The following is a 21,027-nucleotide window of genomic DNA, read 5'->3' as shown; positions in this document are numbered from 1 at the left end:
TAATGCATGTATCCTGTATCATTTTGTATCATAGTCACATCATAGTATGTGGCACTACAGTGCGCTATAAAGTGCCTACTTTAGTGGACAGTTAAGTGGTGCAGTGGAGAAATTGCTGGGTCTAGAGTTAGGAAGACTTGAATCCAAATCCAGTCTTAGAAACTTACTAGCCAAGTTGCCCTGTACAGTTTATTTAATCACTGTTTGTCTCAGTTTCTTTATCTTTAAAATGGGACTGATAATAGCACCTGCCTTGCAAAGTTGTTATAAGGATTAAAGGAGATGATAAAGTGTGAATACAGTACCTGGTATATCTTTGAAGGAAGCTGGGAAAGGCAGGAGGTGAAGATGCAAAAGGAGGGAAATTGAAGCATAAAGCATATGCCTAGAGTCTGAAGGTGAAATGTCATATTATATAAGGCGGCTTAACACAAAGTTTCCAGGATGGCCATCAGCAGATGTGGAAGTCAGGGAGAGAATGAGTACCAGTCTTTATGGAAGAGACAACCTTTGAATTGTCTACTATTAAATTATTTGTAGGCATTCAAATAGGCAAAGGGAAGAAGGGAGGATAGCCCTGGCCTAGGAGACAGTGTAAATAAAGGATGAAAGATGAGAAAACATATGCATGATGGGGAAGAGAAAGTGGTCCAGTTTACTTGAAATATAGATAAAAAAAAAACTAGAAAGAGAAATTATATAGGGCTTGTACTCCTACTGAAATCTCATCTTTTCCATTTCACGAGAAGGCAAGGGTCCAAAATGTATCTGGATACACCAACAAGTATGGAATTTTGGTGTACTTTTTCTTCCTTTTGGGGGTCTCTCAGAAGAAGACAGGAATACCATTTTTCTCTAGTAATCCTTTCCAATTCCTTACTTAAGAAATATAAGATGTCAATAAATTAAAGGTTAAGAAATTGAACATGTTGATTTTACTAAGACTTAATAACGACAGAATAATAACAGTTAATATTTATACTGTAAACAATAATTTATTAAGCACTTTCACAATTTCTATTCCCTTTCATTCTCAAAACACGTCATGGGAAAGGTAGTTTTATTCTTTTCATTTTAAAGAAGAAGAAATTTATGTTCAGAGAGGTGATAGCTTTCTCAAAGTCACAAAGACAAAGTGTGAGAGCCAGGGTAGAAGATCAAGTGTTTTTCAGGAAGAATAACAGCTAGGCCAATATAACTAGAACATAGAGCATGTAAGAAAGAATAATGTGAATTATATTGTCACAAATCTCCCAGAGCAATCATCTGTGATTTTCCATTCCTACTCCATAGAAATAATACAGTGACCTGAAAAACTTCTGTAGTATGCCTGCTTTTTCTCTAAGAAAAGATGAAAAAATGGTTCTAGACTGGGACCTTGAATGCAGAAAAGAAGAATGCCATGACAGAGGTGGTTATAATAGCTTAGTCTGGGCTCCAAGACTTAAAGACATTGAATATAGGAATAGAGTCTAATAATCGTTAACACCATGGTATGTTAAAAGTTGGAAAGCCCTTTAAAGATCATTTAGACCAAACTGTTTTACCCATGAAAGAACCTAAACTCAGAGAAATTACATATTTTGTCCAAAGATATATAGTTGGGTGGTAGAGGCAGGATTAGAATTCAAGTCTCATACTATAGGACTCTTAATGTAATTGTGTATATTAATATTTTCATATATGCATAAAAAAGGAAATTAAGTTAATAAACACTTGTAAAAAACCTACTATGTGTTATGTATTGTGCTAAGTGCTAGGGATATAAATAAAGCCTAAAAAAGCAACAGCAATCCTTGCTCTCAAGGAGCTCACAGTCTAATTACAGAAACAGCATACAAACAACTGTTATTGTTTGTGCTTCGTTCTCGAAGTTGACCATGACATAGAAAAGGTGATATGACTAGCAAGTGAATTGAATTTAAGTGAACCAGGGCTGTGCAGTCACCAGCCTCACTCTCTCCTCAAAAGTCATCTGGGTCCAGTGGCAAGATAGAGATCAAGAGGACTAGAGATGGCCCCAGATGCAGCAGGGGAATTCAGTCTTTTTAAGCCAAGACCTTTACCAGGTCCCAGTTTTTCTGACGTAATGTCCATTCAATGATTAAGGGTAGGTAAGAGATAAGACCAAAAATGGCCTCTTTTACCTAGTCAAAAAAAATCAATCTGGGAATGGAAGACCCTCAGTGTTTCTGGCCAAAACAGAAATAATTGCTATTTACACTCATTCTGAACAATCAGAGCCCACACAATGAGCAAATGAGACTTGGGCTGGGACCTCTTATTGGCCAATTAATGAAAGCCATTTAAGGCATGGTCCTTAAACGAAGAAATCTAGCCTAGTAAACCCTCAGCAAACAACTATAAACAAACTAAAGGCAGGGTAATTTGGAAATAATAGAGGGAAAGCACTAACATTAAGGGGCATTGGGAAAGGTTTCTTGAAGAAGGTGGGGACTCAGCTGGGCTTTGAAGGAATGCAAGGAAGCCAGGAGGCTTGAAGAGGAAAAGAATTCCAGGTTTGGGAAGGATAACCAGTGAAAATGCCCTGAGCCAGGGGCATAGTTTCTCTTGTGCAAGGAATAACAAGGAAATCAAGGTCATTGAATCACACTGAGTTTGTGGAGATAAATGTGTAACAAGACAGGAAAGTTAGGAGGGGTCCAGGCATGAAGGTTTTAAAAACTGAAAAGAGGATTTTATCTTTTTTTCTGGAGATAATTGGGAGCCATTTGCATTTATTGAAAGAGGGGAGAGTGACATGTGGGATAGAGTGGGTAGGGTGATAGACTTGAAGTCAAGACTTAAAATCAGTCTTGATTTTTTTTTTTTTAATATATCCTAGTCTGATGACAAGGTGCAACTTAGTTACATGTCTGCCACAAACAAAACACTGAGTCTATAAATTGCCTATGAGTAGGTGATCTGTATTGATGAAGGGAGTTTTACACACTAATGAAATCACAGGTTCCCCTCCCAAAAATATAATCTCACCTAATTTTTTAAAATAAGCATATTCATATGTGTACATCAAATATAGATTTATTAGTGATAAACAGATAATAAATACCGTTACAACGTATCAGAAACTACAAAATTAATCATCTATATTGAGTAGAAAAGGCAAGAAAGGAAGGCATTAGGGGATGGGGAACAGCAGGGTAGGGAAATGCCTAGTAAAATTCCACACAAATTCCAAATGGCAGGAGTGGAAGATGTTATAGAATCATCAGAGGCAAGTGTTGCTGTACCATGGCCAACCTTATTATATAAAACATTTAATATCATCTCTGTGGGCACATCTTAACAGTTCTGAATGGGATCCCAGAAAATCACAGCTATAATTCTGGAAACTTTGGAAGGCTACAGTTCATCAAAGTCTACATATTGCAAAGTTAGCTTCTCACAAACGTTCAACCCATTCATTAGGAAGGAAGGAGCAACTTTTAGAATATTGAAGGAGGAAATCACATGACATCTTTACTTTCTGAATTTCATCCTTCCTGAATCTTGGAAGGGGAACTGTTGTAAGCACTGTCAATACATGGGCCAGAAGCTCCCATCACAGTCATCATAATCATTTAGCTAAATAACTTCTGCATCAAAATACCATAAAGAAAAATCCACCCTAGGCCGTTTACTGTTTCGTTCTCCAGTTCATGAAGATCAGCTACTATTTGCAGGGGAAATGGTAATCAGAGCAGTAACTAGCCAGGAGTGGTGGGGATGTGTGGCAGGGTGCCAAAATTTAGAGGGCACTCATACCACTTATGTTTTTTAGCTGAAATTAGCAAGATTAATTAGATAACACAGAAAATGAATACTCATTCCTCCCCCCTTCTTCAAACATACACTCAGGTGAACTCTGAGAAGTAGTCTTCCCAGTAAGAAACTTGTGATTATTTTGGGTTCTCTCAACACCTTGAGGAAATGTCTCGAGATCTGAGGTATCTCTCCAAGGTCTCCCTTCTCCAAAAAGATGTTTCTTAAAAGACTGATTTCATAACATCTATTGTGCTGCTTGACTGATTATATTTTGTAGGTATTTTGACACAAGTGCCAGAATTATTAGTTATTGCTCAAGTGGTAATCACTTTTATATCAATTAGGCATCCTAAAGGTATTTCAATGGTTTCAGCAGCCTCTCACTATGGACACCAGAAAAAAAAAAATAGGTCTCTGAGAGTCTTCCAAAAGCTCAAGGGACAAGTACAAGAAACACCAAAACTGGAGAGTCAACAGGAAAGGAGAGAGAGGGAGAGAAAGAGGTAAGGGAGGAAAGACTCTATAGATATTAAGGAATAGCTGAACAATGTCAACAATTTCTTCAAGTGTACTTAGTCCACAAAACGCTACCAGTTGTTGACATCTAATTTAGAACTACCCATCTCTACACTCCTTCATTTGATGCACGAGATGAAATTTCATGCAGTAGCTATTGACCAGAAAGTCAAATACAGATCAATTCACTCCCCTCCCCCCACACACCAAAAATGGACAGCTTATGGAAGTGATTCACATTATCTATATGCGTACACACATATAGATACATGTATATGCACAAACATGCATATTATTCCACAATATAGTCGTGCATGTGTGTACATAATATAAATTACTTCCATGCGCATACACATGAAACATACATACCATACTCATACATGTACGTGTGCATAGTTACAGATACACACACATGCACACACATTCTGTCCTTCTTACACTCCTAATGAAATATAGAGCAGAATTGTTTGGAAAAATACAGAAATTCACAGAACCTACAACTATAGAATGTTCAAATTTTTAAAATCTTAGAATCACGTGGTTGTAGAATTTTAAAGTCAGCAAGGAACTTAGAATCATAGACTCTAGAATGTTAGAATTCTCATGGACCTTAGAAATCAGACTTTAAACTCCATGAAAGCAGGAGACTATTTATTAGTGCCTTATCTAAACTTTATCTCTCTGGCAGTCAAAGAAAGTCCCCTGAAATCAGAAAATACTTGACATATATTTACTGAATTTAACATTCCTTTGTTTTTCAAATAAGGAAACTAAGTCTCAGAAATCCTATTCGACATTCCATAGTTACAAGAGTGAAAAAAATGAGGCCTCTTTCCTCAGCTTTAATAGCAATGGAGTAGCAATAAGGCTTTTTTTTTTTCATTTTTATTTTTGTTTTTTTAAGTAGTCTAGGAAAAAAAAGTCTGTAAAATCATCATGAACCTGTACGTTGTTGGGAATTCCTTTGTAGTCTTAGAAGCACCATATAATGTGGGTTATTATTATTCTTATTTAAGTCACAACTACAATCTAAACTAAAATACCTTCATGGCACCTGAAGCTCTTTTGAAACTCTTTTCTAATTTTAGTCTTTTTTAAAATGCAGAATTTCAAGCAATCCAGTGTATATTAAACCCCACAGAGCCCTTCCAAACAGAAGCTTTCATATGAACAAAATTGAATTCAGCCCATTAATTTGAAATTGTTTTCTACTGATCTAACATTTGGAACCTGCCAAAGCCGCTTCTATTTCAGAGTGCTTCTCTATTCCAAATTTCTCAAATTGGCATTCTCCCCCAAATGTTGTGGTCCTGACTTCATGAAGTACTTTGTACTGCAAATCTTCATTTCTCTTCTCCTATAATTTCTACTTTCCCAAGAAACAAGTGAGACAACAGTGTGGCAGCATTAGCATGAGATGTCATGCTGGGAATCACATTTTTTAGGACCTATCATTTCATAATTGACTTGGGTACTGGTAATGCTTATCCTGAGGTTTATTTATTTAATCATTTTGCATGCAAATTCTACTTGACATACACCAAAGGAGAACCTGATAAAATATTAGGTACATAACTAAAACCACAATGAAAATATTGTTGTGCTAAGTGGTACACAAATGTCTTTTCCCTCTAAATTAAGTAATGAATAGAAAAGATATCAGGAAACAAAAGAGGTTGCAGACAGATAATGCTTTGCAATAATGCCCCTGAACATCAGTTGTTAGTGGTGTTTTTTTTTCTTAGTGTGAGTTTTTTGTTGGAATTTTTCTCCTGGTCTTTAATAGGAAAGGTAGTATGATTATGGTTGTTGTGAAAAGAAATGTAATAGCATCATGGTGCTTGATGTGCAGAGTTGTCTGTCCTGTTTTTTTTTTTTTGGAGGGCAATTGGGTTTAAGTAACTTGTCCAACGTCACATGGCTAGGTTTTTTGTTTGTGTGTGTTAAGTGTCTGAGGTTGGATCCGAACTCAGGTCCTCCTGACTCCAGGGCCAGCACTCTACTCACTGCGCCACCTCACCGACCCCATGTCCTGTTGTTTTTTATAGAACGTGCATTTTTTTTCTCATCCTGCTTCTATCAAAGCTTGGGGGAACCAAGTCCAATCATGTATGGCTTATCATTGAGGGACTTAAAGTGATAAATGATGAAGTGCTTACTGAGCTGGAAATCAGTAGATAACTAAAAAGGCCAAGTGATAGAGTGAAAACTGCTTTAATTTGACCCTCAAAGGTGAGGTTGTGGGAATGTGCACCTATCTTTCAGATGGCTATGGGCTAATGTCCTGACTAGACAAATTGGCTGTGATGCCTCTTTTTTGGTTCCTTCCCTGAGTAGGGGACTGAGCAGTCAAATCAAGATGAGTAAGTTTGGGGTGTAAACTTGTGAGTTGCAAAAGTCTAAGCATCCTGGCATACCTCCTAATATTGACAATTTTGGCATTCACTGAAGTGGCAGTGGCTCATGGCAGGGAAAACTTTCACACAAAAAAAGTTTGACTACTATCACATGAGGGGGTAAGCATAAACTATTTCACCAGGAGACAAATGCTGGGAGTGACTGAACAATGCCAGGGGTGCGTGAAATGTAAAATGGCTAATTAGCACTTTTGCACAACTGCTTTGTGTTCTGATGAGGCTTAAATGATTACCTTCCCAAAAGATTATACACATAGTTATAAGTAAGGTTATTGAATGCTGTTATAATTCTCTTAAACTATATTATGATTCTTTTATATTTAGCATATCTCTCTGTGTAGGAATAAACTACCTTTCTCATGCCCTACTCCCTTTTTGGGTGGTAAGTCTTAGGTTTGAACCTAAAAGCAACATTGCCTCTGGGACATTGAGGTGAGGTTGTTATGAGCCAATAAGAGTGAGAATGCAGAGCTTAATATCCTAATTGGAGGTAGCCTCCCCTAGTGATAAACCCAGTATAGATCTGCAGATCTGGGGACAGAATAGGGATGGATTGGGACCCTGGAACTTGTACTCTTTTGCCTTTAGGGCAACATTAGTCCCTAGACCTGGACTGTAGTCCCAGCTCTATAGCTCACAACTATGACCTTAGGGAAGGCTTTCCTTCCCTCTAGACCTGTTTGCCCATATGCAAACTGGTCAGTTTCTTTTCTAATATTCTATATTCTTATATTTCTTTAGCCCTTAATTTCTATTTTCAATGATTTCAAAGTGACTTTCAGCCCCTGCTTCCTGTATTTCTATAATTATAAGTGCCAAATGATTAATTACATGTTCTACATTCCATGCTGGTTCTAATACTTTATGTTTGTGTTCTAGAGTCCAAACTTGGTCTCAGATACTTGCTAACTGTGTGACGGAACAAATCACTTTAATTTCTGTCTGCCTTCATTTCCTCATGTGTAAAATGGGTATAATAATTGTACCTACCTCATCAAGTTATTGTGAGGATAAAAGGAAATAAGATATTTGACAGTTTTTGAAAACCTTACAGCACTCGTTATTATTAGCTATCAATATATCCTGAAGAATAGGCATATGAACCTTTTCTCTAAAATATGGAGTTTACAATGCAAGATTATATGCCAGTGTCATTGCTGTTATTAAGTATCAAAATATTAAAATGATTACTATGTAAATTATAATACTTGCATTTATATAACATTTTTATACATATATTTGTATACATAGCACCATCACAGATATTATATCATTTGATCCTGACTATGTATGAACTATGTGAGATATAAAGTTCACAATATCCTATTCTGATGCTTTGTTATGATGTGTAGGTGCCTTTCAGTTTTTAAATACTAAACCATCAGAGCATTATCTCTGGCAGGTTTTAAAAGTCTGAAAAGGCTTCAAGTATGGCCATGGCAACAGATTGAGTCTGTTTTCCAAGGACCAACCAAGCTAAATGCAGAGACACATCACCAGTAGACTGGCCACCTGGCTATGATTTTTTTTTGTCCATGGTAACCCATGAAAAAGAAAAAAAAATGGCCCTCAATTATTTCTTCTGTGATAGTGGTAGAATCATGGTAAAAAGAGGCAGAAGGTGCTAAGAATCAGTTTTTCCACCATCAGAGAACTTTAACCTGATTACTGGTATTCTAATTTTGGGATCTTTATCCAGTTACCAACAAGTGGAAATATTTCTGGAGGAGTAGATTCCTATCTATCTTCACATACTTATTATAAGAAAAAAAAAGACTTTGAATTGAGATGGGAGGAAAGTTTATAGATATTATTTAGATAGATTAAGAAAGAGTAATTTTATTGTAAGCCCAAATGTAATAAGAAATATTATTATATGGGATATTTCCTCATTATATATAGAATATTAATTATGTTACTTGCAAAAAGACCATCATAAAAATAATTGCAGGTAACATATCGATAGTGATTGCTGTTAATGAAATGTTAGGGAAATACTGAAAAGAATTTGGTAAGATCCTACAAATAAAGTCAATATTCATTCTGATACGTAATGACTCCATTGCAAAGGTGGGAAAAGGAGAAATTAAGGAAAAATAAATGAGAAACCATGGTTAGGTTCAAGTATTTTTCTCTTGACTTCCAATTGGAAAAACTGAGTCACACAGTTCAAATGACATTTTCGAAGAATATGCATTTAGTAAATTATAGAGCTAGAATGTTTTCTAAGATGTTGTAATGGGAATGTAAAATTTAAAGATCTTCCCTGACCCTAGGCTAAAGTGCTCCTGGAGCCTGGGGTGGGAGGCTTGTTTTTCAGTAGATACTTTTTGATTGGTCAGTGGGTCCAAAAGATTGTTACATTCTCTAAGCCAGGAGAAGGCTATATAAGCCCTGATGTGAGGCTTTGTTTTGGGATTCATTTTGAGAAGTGTTCTGTGATTTGATCAGATGAAACTCTGGAAAGCCGTTGTCCAGAGCCGCCCCCCCACCCCTTTGAAAACCAGATGTTGTTTGGTATGGATGTAATGGGTGGACAGTTTGGAAATCTGTCTACTTGATCTGTTTGTCTTGATAATTCTGTCTGTATATTCTGAAGTTCGGGGTGCTGACCTTTTTCCCCTGAACTAGGTAAACGATACATATGTATGACTGATTAAAGTAAGCTTGTTAAACCATTTTGAGTTGCTTTCCTTTAACAAAACAGATCTAAGAACCTGTGTTAGCAGCCACCCTGGGGATGCTGGGGTGCTTGCTGTTACAAAATGGTGTCACAAACAGGATCTGCAGAGTAAAAGGAAAGTATGGGGACTGGGATAATTGTTTGTTTCCCAGTTGTGGTAGCTGTGACTCTGTGGAGCCGTGGAGCAGGAGAGAAGAATGGCTTGCATGCGGACTTCACTGAGCTGAGAGCAGGAATGGTGAGCTGCCTGCATCAGTACCTGGGCAGAAGCCAGGAGACACTGAGGCCTGCGGGAGGAGAAGGAACCCAGGAGTTCAGAATTCAGCCACAGGAAAAGATAAGAACTGAGCAGCAAAGCAGGGGCACTGAATGTGTTTCCTTGCTGCATCCCACAGTTTGGGACCCAGGGGGAGGATGGACTTGTGACTATGGGGGGTGGGATGAAGTGCCTTGGACCCCCAAGGACCCCACCTTGTTGACTTTGTTGCGAAGCCCCCTCTCTGTACTTGGAAGCCGGGGCTGGAGCTGTGCGAGAGGAAGGACACCCCCTCCCCCCAAGAGAACTTTATTTGGACTCTTGTTTTGAATTGAAGTGGTAATGCAATGTACTTTGTGTTTGTTTAAGGTCCAGTGGCCACTTTGGTAACTTCAGTTATATATCTTACAAATGATTGTTATTATTTATTATTAATTATGATTGTTGATGCTAATTCAAAAGTAAATTGTTTATGCTATGGGCATGAAAGATCTTGGGGCCGAATGTAACGGGAATGTAAATTTTTAGATCTTCCCTGCCCCTAGGCTAAAGTGCACCTGAAGCCTGGGGTGGGAGGCTTGTTTTTCAGTAGATACTTCTTGATTGGCCAGTGGGTCAATAAGGTTGTTACATTCTCTAAGCCAGGAGAAGGCTATATAAGCCCTGATGTGAGGCTTTGTTTTGGGGGCTCACTTTGAGAAGTGTTCTGTGATTTGATCTGGATTCTGGGAAGCCATTGTTGAGACACCCCCCCTCCCCCCCTCGGCTTTGAAAAACCCAGATATTTAAAACCAGATGTTGATTTGGTATGGATGTAATGGTTGGACAGTTTGGAAATCTGTCTACTTGATCTGCTTCTGTCTTGATAATTCTGTCTGTATAATCTGAAGTTTGGGGTGCTGACCTTTTTCCCCTGAACTAGGTGAACAATACATGTTTGACTGATTAAATTAAGCTTGTTAACCCATTCTGAGTTGCTTTCCTTTATCAATGCAGATCCAAGAACCTGTGTTGGCAGCAACCCTGAATATGCTTGGGGTGCTTGCCGCTACAGATGTTTGCTGTTGGAGTGCTGCAAGGAAAGTCATTAAGTGAGAACTGAAGAGATAAAGCTCCCCTTTTCCCCAAAAATATCCCCCACTTTCCTAACCCTGGAAAAGGCTGCCTTGTGAAAATATCTATCTAACAAATCAGTAGCATAGGTCTTCTGTTGACCTAATGTGATCTATCTGCTGATGCAAGAGAAGATTTTATAAGCTTGTGGTCTTCTATATGGTTTAAGTGATAATAAAAAAAGAAACATGAAGAAATCAGAATAAAGTTAAGAAGAGCTATCAGATTTGACTATAGAGTCAGGATCAAAAATATTCTTGACAGGTTAGCACATTAGACTGAATTTAATAAGATGAAATCTAGTAGAGATAAATGTCAAGTCTTACATTACGGTTCAAAAATCAATTTCATAAGCACAAAGAGGAAATGACTAAACATTTTGTCTGAAAATATCTGAACATTTTGTTAGACAGCAAGATCAACAGGAGTCAATACTGTGATATAGTAGCCAAAAAGGTTAATGTGATTATGGACTATATTAAGCACACCTTGCAATGAGACATACCTTCCAAGCATAATGAGATGATGGGGTCACAGATCTAAAGCAAAAAGAGATGTCTGTCATAATTTAATACAAACCTTTCATTTTTCAGATGAGGAAACTGAGGCTCAGAAAGATGTTAAGCTTGACTTGTCCAAGCTCATAGACATAGTAAGTGGCAAAGCTGGGATTTAAATTCAGGGATTACTGAACTCCAAGTTCAGTTATTCCTTCCAAAGTACCATGACGCTATACTCTCTTCTGTTCTGACCATGACTGCTTTATTGTGACTAGTCACAGACACTACATTTTAAGGGCATCAGTAAGCTAGTGAGTGTCCAGAGGAGGATAAACAGGGAGATAAAGGACGTTACAGTTCAAGCTATATGAGAATTGATTGAAGGAACTGAAGATACTTAGTCTAGAAATGAGAAGACTAAAGTAGGAAACATTATTTCTCAAAATGTTTTGGAGGCTCTTATCTGGAAACAGGATTGGACATGTCTACTTAGCCACAGAGGGAAGAGTTAGAGGCAAGGGATAAAAGTTGTAAAGAAGCAAACTTTAGTATAAGGAAAACTTCCTAATAATTAGAACTGTTCAAAAGAGGAATGGAGTGCATCTGGCAATAAAGGACTTCCCTGCATTGGAGGACTTCCGTTCTAAGACTCTGTGATTGTGCGGTTTTGTAATAGGTACCACACACGAAAAGAAAATACATTGTCTCATATAAATCAGAAGTTTTTCTTCTACCTCTGACTTGTACAGTAAGTATTTCTCACCTGAATAATATATCAATCAAATTTAGAGAGGCACTGAAGTTGGTGTCTAGTGCAGTAGAAACAGCACAGGACAGGCAGTAAGAAGATCACATGTCTCCTAGGAAACTAGATGGCACACTGAAAAGAGTGATAGTAGGTTGTCTTTCATTCTTGAAGAAGATCAAAATGACATCACTATGTAAGAGTCGAATTACAGTGTGTCTGACTGTGGCTGATCAGACCAATACAAGCTCAGAATGCTCTACCACATGTCAGGTACAAAAAGTCCATGTGAACATTTGAGGTGGATTCTCTAAATTCATGTATCTCTTGTTTCTTTTGAGCTACTTCAATTCTGCTTTGCTCATGGAGCACAGCACCTTCTCTGATGAGGGCATGCCAAGCTGGGCAGTCTTGTGACAGTGTCTCCCAGGTTTTGGGACACACTGTCTCCCAAAAGAGACCTCTCAATTCCAAAGTTCTTGAGAGAGATCTTGAGAGTGTCCTTGTATCATTTTTTCTTACCACCATGTAAGCCCTTGTGTGAGTGTCCTATAAAAAAAAAGACTTTTGGGCAAACCTATATTTGACATTTGAGTTATGTGGCCAGCACCTCAGTGTTGTGCTCTCTGCAGTAGAGTTTGAATGTTTGGCAGTTTAGTTTGAGAAATGACCTCAGTGTCTAGTACCTTGTCCTGCCAGGTGAATTTCAGAATCTTCCTCAGATAATTCAAATGAAAGTGACCTTGTTTCCTGATAGAACACTGGAATACTGTCCAGGTAGACTTTGTATCTGGAAGAAAGTTAAAATCTGCCCTCATATACTTACTAGACATGAGGCAAGTCACTTAAACCTCTGTCTGACTCCGTTTCCTCATCTGTAAAATGAAGATAATAATAACATCTGTCTTCCAGAATTGTTGTGAGAATAAAATGAGATAATTATAAAGCACTTTGCAAACCTTAGAGTGCTTTAAAATAGCTAGCTATCATCGTTATTAATTCAGCTTGGCTGCCAATTCATTATGCAACATTGTATACTTTGTATATGAGCAAAAATCTAATCTTTTTCCCACAGATATTAATCATGTAACATCTATAATAGTGATTTCTGGATTAGTAAACAGACAGGTAGAGCTGTTAGTAACTTTACTCCCTCCCATCTCACCTTTATGTGGGCAGAGCTACCTCTTGGGTTCACTCCTTTCTTTGGGTCAGATTTTCTCTTTACCCACTCCCACAGCCTCCTCCCATCTGGGGGTGTTGTTTCCTTTCAAATCTGTTCCTATGGCCAAGGGATTAATGGCTGCTGCCTGACTCACCCCAGCTAGTTCCCACAGTTTAAATAACACATTTTGAGGATCAAAATCATCTAATTGAAAGTATTTTCTATCTTCTAGGAAGTTGCTAAAATTAATGGTTCTTGTTCTTCTTTGAATACAAGCCCCCAGTAGTCCCACAAGCCTCCATAACACCCTGTCTCAGGACCCCTTGAAACCATTTGCCATCTCCCAGTGATAGGCCATGCTCCTTCCTCCATTTTTGCTTTCTTCTATCTCATTTCTTCACCTCCCACATTCCACCCATCTTCCTCCTTCTTGCTTCAGTCTCAAGCTAAGGGTACAAACCTCTCCCAGGAGTTGAAGAAGGGAAACTTAGGAAAGCTCCCAGAAGTCATAGGCATCCATTTTTGGTATCAGTCTTCTTCGTGACACCTGTAATCACATACCTATCTTCTGTTCTTCAAACTAAATATCCCCAATTCTTTCAACACATCCTCATATGACATAGATTCTTATATCCTCACCATTCTTATTACTCTCTTCTGCACGTAGTCCCACTGTGTTAGCATTTCTAAAATATGTGCCCAGAATTCCACACAGCAGGAGAAGGGAAAAGTATAAGTATTTACATAACACCTAGTATGTACTAGGTATTGTACTAAACACATTAAAAACATTATCTCATTTGGCAACCCCTAATGAGGACAGAGCAAAGTCAAATTACCACTTTGTTTATTCAGTGAGTTGTGTTGTTGTTCAGTCATTCAGATGTGTCTGACTCTTCATGACCCCATGGACCTTACTATTCCTGGAGTTTTCTTGGCAAAGATATGGAAGTGGTTTGCCAACTTCTCCAGGGGATTAAGGCAAACAGAGGTTAAGTGATTTGTCCAGCATCACACAGTTAGTTGTCTGAAGTCAAATTTGACCTCAGCATCTTACTTATGACTTACTGACTCCAAACCGAGCGCTCTATCCACTCAGTCCCCTAGCATTGAGGACTCTGTGTGCGCGCGCGTGTGTGTGTGTGTGTGTGTGTGTGTAGAGAGAGAGAAAGACAGAGAGAGAGAAGGAGAGAGAAAGAGAGAGAGAGACAGAGAGAGAGAGAGACAGAGAGAGACAGAGAGAGAGAGAGAGAGAGAGAGAGAGAGAGAGAGAGAGAGAGAGAGAGAGAGAGGAAGAGAGAGAGGAAGAAACAGGGAAACAAAGATAAGATAAAAAATGTATACTGTTCTTATCTATAGTGACTCCAAGAACTGAAAGAGGTATTGTGTGGAAGTATTGTTGACTTGTTTTGCTGGGTCTAAGAGGAAAAAACTGGGATTCCATATCAGTATGAATGAAAACTTCCTAACAATTAGGGCTGTGGAAAAGTGGAATGTATGGTCTATCTCATAAAATACTGAAGATCATCAAGCTGAGGAGTGAGTACTACTTGCCAGTCATATTGTATAAGGGACGCCTTTTTCAGGTATGGGTTGGAGTAGACTGTGTCTGAGATCCTCTGAAACTCTGAGATTTTGTGATAGCACAGTTGGTGAATCAATCAATAAATATTTATTTCTTCATATCTAGGATCAACCCTCCAAAAGGCAAGTAGTAAATAGACAAAGAAAAAAAAGTCCCTAATTTCCCTCTAGAGATATATAGTCTTGCAATAATAAACAACATTCCAGTCACACCACCAATGGCATTGTTAATATAGATTGAATCAAACAGTCCTTTCCTTGTGGAGATTGAAATGATTAATCTTCATTTCATTTCTCAAGCTAATCTCTTTGGGCTATATTCCCATCTTTTTCCACACCCCTATTCAATCAAAGGGAGTTCATCATACAGACCAGCTCTGTGGAGACTTGGGATGTGATTGTATTTGTCCAGAATATTTAAAGTTGCAAGGAGATGGCCAAGGTACTGGTAAACATGATATAGAGTCATTGAAGATTAGAGCCCTAAGGAAGACAGGTTCATCCATCACTTTGGATGGTTCTAACCTGTGTGGGCAAGTACATCATAAGGAGTTGCCAGAGTCATAGGGAGGTGTTTGCCTGAAGGCAGTCAGAATGAGACTGTGATCCTTTGAGCATTCCATCTCCCACATCTTTTCCTTGTTTCCCACAGTCAATGCAGGTTGAGTTTGATTTGCTTCAGAGATAGCGTCTCTTTTCTCTTTCAGGTATGTATTACTTTTGATTGCTCAGGATACATGTACAGTATGAATACCACCAGCTGCCTCTTCATGACCTCATAGCTCCTCTAGCCACCTCCACAGTGATGTGTTGCACGGCAGGAGCCTAGGAACTCATTTGCCAACACCATCTGCCTAAGCTTCTGAGCTTACTTCTAAAGCCAAAACCACCTCCCACTAAGCCCACACCCTTCCTATAAAAGATTTCAGAGCCTTATAAACAAGTGGGTCACATGACCTGCCCAGACAAGCACAGAACACCATGACCAACAATGTACTATCTGTGCTTTTCATTCTTTGTCCAAAATGGAATTGTCTCCTTTTGGGAGGAATTGAGCTGTAGTGTCTCATCTCGTAAGTCAAGTTAATTAACAAATATTTATTAAGCACCTACTATATGCCAAACATCGTGTTAAGCATTAGAGGTATAAAGGGAGGCTATGTAAAGTCTCTGCTATCAAGAAACTCAGAGTAATGGAGTAAACAATATGCAAATACTGACATACAAAAATGATGTAATACAGGGTAAACTGGAGATATCACAGAATAGAGTCATTTACATTAAACTGTCCTGGGAAAGGCTTCTTTCAGAAGCTGGAATTTGATCTGGGGTTTGAAAGAAGCCAAGGAATACAGGATGTGAAGATGAAGAGAGAGGGAGAATTCCAGGCATGAGGGCAGGCAGTGAAAATGGCCAGTCAGGAGATAGAGTATCTGGTATGAAGATTAGCAAGGAACCCAGAGTCACTAGATTCACAGATTATGAAGAGAGAAGTGAACTATAATAAGACTGGAAACATGTGTCTGTGGAGGGGGGAGTGGGTGGCAGGTTGTGATGGGTTTTAAAAGACAAATAGAGAAATTCACATTTGATCCTGGAGGCAGTAGAGAACCACTAGAATTTATTAGAATAAGGGAAGGCACGTGACCAAACTAGTCTTTGCTCAATTCATTTTTATTCAGCAAATATTTAAATAGTTACCATGTGGAAAGCACTATGCTTGGCACAAAGGTAGACACAAAATTTAAGTGAAACATAGTACCTCCCCTCTAGGACTTTACTTTCTATCCATGTAAGTGCCAAAGGAAAAACTCAGGATAGAAAAGCTATGTGCATATCATATTGAATGAGCTTCCATCCAGGTGGTATTCTCCTAGGTTAAACTGAACAAACTTCCTTTGTTTTTGAAAGTAACAAAGATCCTTCTTCAGCAATATTTCTGTCAAAGGGTCTTAATGTTAAGAACAAAGACACGAAAATCCTTCTCATCTTTATGACCTTCTAATCAACAAATCGTTTAATTAACAAGTATTTATTTTATGTCTACTTTATACCAGAATCTGTAATGCCTGATTCCAATGCCATGTTCCTATAGAACTGATGATTGATAGGCCTGGTATTAGAGGTTTTCTAGAGTAATTTACCACTCCTTCCTGTACCTTGAGACTTTACTTGTCCTGCCTGTCCTGCTAAATGGACAAGTCTCAACACAGATGAGTTTCTCTATGTTGATTTGAACTAAGAAGGGGGGGGGGAAGGATTATGATCTGATTAGACCACTAAACTTAGCCATTTTCTCACTTCTTTCCCTTTTCTCTTTTACATTTGCTTTCAAAATAAGAATTTCAAAGAAAACCACAACAGTTAACTCCACCTAGCACCAGCCGATTTGGGATCTGGAAGGGAATTTAGAATTAAAATCAGAACCTGTCATTCAGATAGTGCTTGAGAGGCATTTACTCAATTGTTCCTCACAACAACTCTGGGATGCATGTACAACAGGGAACTAAATCATCTCCATGTCTAAATGAGAGCTTAAGTGACTTGGCCTTGATCACCCAAGTAGTGTCAGAGGCAGAATTTGAGCTGTATTCCCTGCTGATTCCAAGTCCACAGAATCTTTTCTACAATTCCATGTCCCATGCTTCTAAAGAAGCAAGAAACATTAGAGTCAGAAGTAGTTTTAATAAAATTCTCTTATTATTCAGACTTAGAATCTTAACCTCTGTAGGAAACCGGCAATTATCTGTGCCCTATCAACAAACACTGATAAGCAGATTCCTATATGAACACTAACATAGTAGTCTTGATCATTCAACTAACAGCAAATATTTATTAGTGAGAAGCAATTATGATATAGTGTTTATTAAAATCCTTTCTCAGAGACTTATTAACTGTATGACCCTGGGCAAGGTACTTAAACTCTCAGACTCAGTTTCTTCATTATAAAATAGGGAAAATAATAGAACCTAACTCAGGGCTATTGTGAGATCATGTTGCAACACTATGCAAAGTTTAAAATTTTCTATAAATGCTAGCTATTATTGCTATTGTTAGTATTGATACCTCTTGTTCTTACCTCACAAACATTTCTGAATATATCTTTCTCCATTTCTTTCTCCAATAAGCCATTTCTTGTAAGAAAGAAAAAAAAAAGAAAGTGAAAGAATTAGAAAAATGGATAAATGCATCAACTACATCAGTATATGGAATATTCCCTAATATTCCCTTTTGCTGCAAATTAGGGAGGGACTAAGAACATTTTTAAACTCTTCTCTAGGGTCAAGTTTGTCATTATAATAAGAGCATTCACTTTCACTTCTTTTCGTTCTTTCCATTTACATTGCTGTAGTTATTTTGTGTTATTTTTCTGATTCTGCCTGCTTCCTATAAATAAGTTCTTATATTTTCCTATGCTCCCAGTTTTTTCATATTTGTAATTCTTGTAGTACAGTATTATTCTATCATATTCAGGGTACATAATGTGTTTATGCATTCCTTCAATCAATGAATAATTATTTTCTTTCCATCTTTTTGCTAAGGATGATGTAGCTTGTTTTGTTTTATTGCTTTTTTTCCCAAAAGCACTGGACTCATACAATCTGGATTTAACTATCTCCCTGTACCATTTATGTCAACTTGGACAGGACACTACACTGTGCTAATCCTTAGTTGCTCATTTACAAAATGGCTTGGACTAAACGATGCCAAAGATTTTTTTCAAGATCAGATACTCTATGGAGTCAAAAGACTTTGATTTTCCCTTTGTGTTATCTATGTCAACTTGGATAAGACGGTAAACCCCACTGATTCTAAGATCCTTATTTTTTAAATGAGTTGGAAGACAGATTTCCAATGAAGACATATAATCTATGAACAATCATATAAAAATATTCCAAATCATTAATAAAAAGAAAACAAATATTATATCTACTCCAAGATTCCATCTAAGACCCTTCAGATTAACAAAAATGAAAACAAACAATTGACAATTGTCGCAGACTCTATAATAGAACAAGTACATGAATGTAATAATGCTGGAGCTGAAAAGTGGCCCAGAAACTTTGAAAGACAATTTGGAAATAGAGCCAAAGTCACCACATTACACATGCATTTTAATCCAGTGATTCTATTAACAGTCATTTATGCCAATGACATCAAAGAGAGAGGGAAAGGACTCATGAGCAAAAATATTTAAAATAGCAATGCTTGATGTAGCAAAGAACTTAAAGAGTGTCCATCAATTGGAGAATGGATGAATGAGATATAGTGTATAAATAACTGTATGTATAGAACATAATTATATCAAGCCATCAGAAACAATGAATATGAATGATTCAGAAAAATTTTCAAAATTGGGAATGATTCAGAATGAAGTGAGTAGAACATGGAGAGGAATTTTTAGAATGACCATAACAAAGTGTAGATAACCTATGCAGAGCCATGTTGGTCCTTATCCAACTCATACTTACATTAGTAAAGTTGTGATCTCAGAGAGAAGTTGGTTACCTACATTTCCCTTGGAGTTCTAGGGGTAACCCTGAGTAATTATAGGATTTGCTTTAACAAAATTAGTGTGAATCACCATTCTGTTGTGTGTTCCCTAATATCTATAAACAAAAGACAGTATCTCACTTGTACCTTGATTGACCCCATTGATTAGCAACACAAGATCAATATCACTGGTGAACATCAACTAAATGTTATAAAGAAATATTTAAAGTAATATTATGGATAACACAGAAGTAAATATAAACATATCATCATTGAACTGGATTGTGGCAGAATTTTCCTTAATATAAATCTGTTCTTGAAGAGAGTTAACATACATAAAACAGTTAATACAAAGCATTCACTCCAAAATCACTTTCAAAGATGACATAGCTACTGGACAAGTTTCTTCCTTCTGCAGGCTTCTGCATGGTGTTTCTTTTGGTGTTAATTCATTGCTCAATTTTTCCCCATTCCTGTCCATTCATCACTTGGCTATAAAATTTATCTTCCTAAAACACCTTCTCATCCTACTGCTGAATAAACTCTAGTGGCTCATATTATCTATGGAATAAAACATAAAATCCTTTGTTTTATTTTTTTTAAAGCAATTGGGGTTAAGTAACTTGCTCAAGGTTACACGGCCAAGTGTTTCTGAGTGGGTGCTAAGTGTCTGAGCCTGGATTCGATCCCAGGTCATCCCGAATCTGGGGCTTGTGCTCTTACTCGCTGTGCTACCTGGCCACCCCCCTTTGATTTGGATATGAGGAGGGAGAAGAGCTTTAAACCTGGCTCTTTGCTACCTTTCCCATCTTCTTATACTTTGTTTTTTTTTTTTTATTCCCACTGTGACCCAGTGACTACACTCTTTTTATCATTCCTCAGACAAGATATTCCATCTCCTAATTCCAGGGATTTTCACTGCTTGTCTATCCCCATCTCTGGAAAACTCTCCCTCCTCATATCCACCTTTTGCCTTCCTTCAGTAAAATCCCACCTTCTGCAATAAACATTTCCTACTTCTCCTTAATCTTAATGCCTTCTCTCTGAGATCATCTTGAATTCACCCTGTATATATTGTGTTTGCATAGAACTGTGTACTTGTCTCCTCCATCAGACAGTGAGCTCCTTTAGAGCAGGGATGTTTTTTTGACTTTCTTTTTATTCTTAGCATTTGTTGTAATGACTGAGACATAGTAGATGCTCAACAAATGCTAGATGACAACTTATTTTTCTAGTCAGCATCAAGCTAGTCTGTCCTAGGACAGGGATCATCACCAGGCTTGGCTATGAATTTTGGCATGTTCCCTATTCATGGATTTCTAATGGCTTACTCTTCTGACCATTCAAAGTTCACAGATTCATAACCATCACAAATACTACTTCACTTAAGAGAAGGAAAAAGTAGACATAGCAGAAAAGGGGGGAAATAGTCTCTATTGCTCACCACCAGAAAAGGGAAAAGATCAAATTATTTTCCGTGGGGATCTTTTGTATGCTCACTCAGTTCCAACTCAGCAGCCAATCAAAATAGCTTTTCCTCATTATAAGTAAACAGTAAATAATCATAGAACATAGAATGTCTGCATATTCTCCAAAATTGAGAGGAGGTCCCTCCTTTATGCATGCCCCAAGCTGATATTCTACATCAGCAGGCATTCCAACTACATTGGCAGCAGGCAGAACGCTGCATATTCTCAAACAATAAGATTCCCAATGGTACATACCCTGAACCATGCATGTGGAGAGTCTCTCTCTCTCTCTCTCTCTCTCTCTCTCTCTCTCTCTCTCT

General features: G+C 37.8%; 1 long non-coding RNA gene across 1 annotated transcript in view; it reads right to left on the bottom strand.

Moving 5' to 3' along the window:
* The window catches only part of LOC138173861 (uncharacterized), a 49,818-nt gene extending 28,804 nt beyond the window's left edge, over window positions 1–21,014 (bottom strand). Inside the window, exons 1-2 of the long non-coding RNA XR_011171551.1 lie at window positions 20,963–21,014; window positions 17,824–17,878 (exon numbers count right to left, since the gene is read on the bottom strand). This is a non-coding gene — a long non-coding RNA (uncharacterized lncRNA). The remainder of the gene's footprint in view (window positions 1–17,823; window positions 17,879–20,962) is intronic.
* Window positions 21,015–21,027: the final 13 nt, after the last annotated feature.

Source organism: Petaurus breviceps, unplaced genomic scaffold (genome assembly GCF_028583685.1).
Source record: "Petaurus breviceps papuanus isolate PSGF00001 unplaced genomic scaffold, PetGlider_PUasm1.0 66, whole genome shotgun sequence".
NCBI lineage: Eukaryota > Metazoa > Chordata > Mammalia > Diprotodontia > Petauridae > Petaurus > Petaurus breviceps.
This window is presented reverse-complemented; position numbering and strand designations above follow the sequence as displayed.